This window comes from Nicotiana tomentosiformis, chromosome 5 (assembly GCF_000390325.3).
Source record: "Nicotiana tomentosiformis chromosome 5, ASM39032v3, whole genome shotgun sequence".
NCBI classification, from domain to species: Eukaryota; Viridiplantae; Streptophyta; class Magnoliopsida; order Solanales; family Solanaceae; genus Nicotiana; species Nicotiana tomentosiformis.
The window spans coordinates 79,054,854-79,058,442 of record NC_090816.1 but is presented as its reverse complement, the minus strand read 5'-3'; positions in this window follow the sequence as shown (position 1 = coordinate 79,058,442).

Here is a 3,589-nt window from a genome sequence, read left to right as displayed (position 1 = left end):
GATGTAGCAATAGTTAATTCAGTGTGTAGCTCCTGGGAATCAGCAACAAAGTTTTCCTCACCTTGTTCATACTCTTCTAGTTGGTCAGCCCATGTCATACGAATAGAGGTTACTGCCTCCTTTAGATCGTTTAATTCTGGAAATGTTCATCAATTAAGTCGTCATTAATATTCCTGTTATCATGTTCATCTCTTGTGTTGTCAGCCCTTCCTTTTGGTTATTTTGTTGCCGATGACATCATGGATAAAGTTTGTTGGTTATTTGAATCATGTAACATGTTGCCAGATTGACCAAACAAATCATTGTTGGGTATCTCAAAGACTGAAGTATTCATCTTGACCAGAGGTGCATTAATCTTTGTAGTTGTGTTCATTATCATAGCTGCCTGGGAATCCTTGACCATTTTAGCCATCTCTTGATTGGATAGTTTCATTGTAGGAGTAGCTGCAATATGTTATCTTTAAATGTTTACTTTTTGTAAATATTTTTATTTTCATAATTATTTGATATTTTCTCTTAGTGTGTTTCTAGTTCACGCAACATGACATATGAGGATGCAATATACGAAGATAAGGTTATTGATGAAGACACTTGGTTGACGGAAGACTTTTATGGCCCATATTTTTGGGCTTGTCATGACCAGACCTCTTGGAAGTCTGAATTTGAATATGGGAGTAAGGGTTGCTATTGTGACGAATATTATCGATTAAGAAAATATGAAAAACGACGATGTTTACTAATAACGTTGGTGAATGATTGGTCTAAGGAGAGAGTTGATCTTGCACAAGAAATTGACAGGTTTGGCTTGGCTGTGCGCTACTTAGATGCAGGTTTGAGTACAAAGGTTGATGCGTGTAACGCCCAATATTTTAGTGATGAATTGTGCGAAGCTGAAAAAGATCTTCTAGTCCAAATTGAGAAGCTAAAATAAGAATACCAATCATTAGACCATGTTCTTGTTGATAATGTCGAGGTTGAGGGAGTATATATTATTGAGGATGTCAAAAATAATACAATTTTGGAGTTGGGGCGTGTTGGTCCTCACTCTAAACACTTTTCAACATTGTGTTTGGTTGATGACACGAGAATTGATTCATTCGAGCCTATGGAGGAGTCAATGGATGGGGAACGAAGTGCATATATTATAAAATTTGCGACGCCAAGGAGACAAAACGACATCCCTCACTTAAAGGCAGAAGTGCAAGATGCGATATCTATTGTTTAGTTCCTTTATTTTCACACCACCGCCCCAGGAATGTAACAGTAAAATTGATACAAAATTGGGGGAACAATTCATATCCTCAAAGTAGAAGGAAAAGTGGTGAAGTAGTGCAAGTCGTGCCACGACTATAAATAAGGCGCTTATTGGGAGGCAACCCAACTCTACTGTTTCTTTTTATTTTTTTATTGTATTATTTTTGTAGTATTATTTTTTTGTTTTTGTAGGAGTAAGAGCATGGAGTCAAAGCTAATAGAAAGTATGCAATAAGCAAGCAGATGGTTGAAACTAAGTTTGAGGTACCCATACAAAGGATCATACCAGGGATAAGTCTGAGTATCCCCTGAGCTGCTAATGATTCAGCCTTTGGCCTATCATGGAGTCTCTTTTACCCTCTTATTATTTATTGTATGCATTGAGGGCAATGCACAATTTTAAGTGTGGGATGAGGAGATTGTCTGAGTGATTTTCTGTACTATCCTAGATTAGTTGTAATATTCTTTCTTCATGTGGTGTTTTTTGTTAAAACAAATTGAAAAAAAATGAAAAAAGAATAAAATATCAGAAAATTTAGACTTTCCCCAACGATGGATTTTGTGGACAACTGTCTTGAGGGATTAAGGTCCAATAAGTAATGAAAAAAAAAATATTTTGTTTTTGTTTCTAGTTAGTTTTAGTTAGGTAATGACCCCCCCTTGGTTTTTCTTTTTGGATCGGTTCCTTTCCAGGGGATGTAACTTGAACTGTATAATTTTTATTTATTCTTAGGATTAGATTTTTTTTAGGAGTAGTAAAAGAGGGAGAAGAAAACCTTTGTGACTTGTTTGATACTAGCATATTAAGGCTTGAGCTTGAGTAGTACTTTCCTTTAAGTGCTTGAGTACTGAATAAAATAACAGACTTTCTGACACCTAGGCTTAGGGTTGTGACTTTATATATAGCTTATTCTTATTTTGTCGTCCGCTATGACCCTGTCTGTCTTAGAGTAGAATTAATCCATCTTGATTGATACTTGTGCCATGTGGGGTGAGGATTTCTTACATATATTCCATATTTTGCATCTTAGTCTAGAACTTGCCCTACATGTTATTGAAGCAAAATAAAATTATTACTTTGTTTAGAAGATGATAATAGACTTTCTTTGATATGTCTTGTGAATTTGAGCCTTTTCAGATATTGTATCAATAGTTAGCCCTTTGAGCTTGTAGCCTTTTATTTGGAAGCCGTATTTTTGCCTTGATTCTTTTGTTGAATCTCTAGTTTTTGCACCCTCCTTCCTTAAGTAATATTGCTTAGACTGTGATATTAATTGATATATTTGAAGAAAGGGATGATTAAGTGAAAAATGGTGACAAACGATAGCTGGAAAGTGATGAAGAGGCCCTCTTGAAAAGAATGTGATAGAAAAAAAAGAGAATGAAAGAAAAATTGCTTTGAAAAATATGATTGAGATGTTCTTGATATGAGGGAAATACTTTTGAAATATTTGATGAAGAGAGTGCTGAAAAATAAAGTGATTAGTAGAAAGTAATGGGTGATGAAGTCTAAAAATGCAAAGTGCTTAGGGAAGTTGTAATGACCCGGCCGGTTGTTTTGAGAGTTGTAGCCCCGTTCCCCCATTTAATGCTCATTTTATACTTTATAGTTGTTATGTGACTTGACGGGGTAGTCGGTTTAGGTTCGGAGTGATTTCAGAATGAAATGAGACACTTAGTTTTAAGGTTGTAAGCTTAAGTTGAAATAATTGACCGGAAGTTGATCTATGAGTAAACGACTTCGGAATAGAGTTTTGTTGGTTCTGTTAGCTCCGTTGGGTAATTTTGGACTTAGGAGCGTGTCTAGATTATGATTTGGAGGTCCATAGTGGAATTAGGCTTGAAATGGCGAAAGTTGAATTTTTGGGAAGTTTGACCTGTAGTGGACTTTTTGATATTGGGGTCGGATTCCGATTCTGGAAAGTGGATTGGGTCCATAATGTTAAATGTGACTTGTGTGAAACATTTGGGGTCAATCGGACGTGTTTTGATAGGTTTCAGCGTCGTTTGTCGAAGTTGAATTTCCTTAGTTTCAATAGGCTTGAATTTGGGGTACGATTCGTGTTTTTGAATTTGTTTGATGTGATTTGAGGGCTCGACTAAGTTCGTATGAGGTTTTAGGACTTTTTGGTATGTTTGGTTGAGGTCCCGGGGACTCGGTTTGTTTTCGGATGGTTAACAGATCAAAAGTTGTCCAAGGACCGTTACTCCCCACAAGTTTCTAGACCTACTGAAAATAAACAGGAAGATCAAGACTGAAAGTGTAGTATGTGGAGTTTCCACTTTTCACTTTCTATACCAGCGATACAGGCACTTAAAGGGATTTGAAGACCCA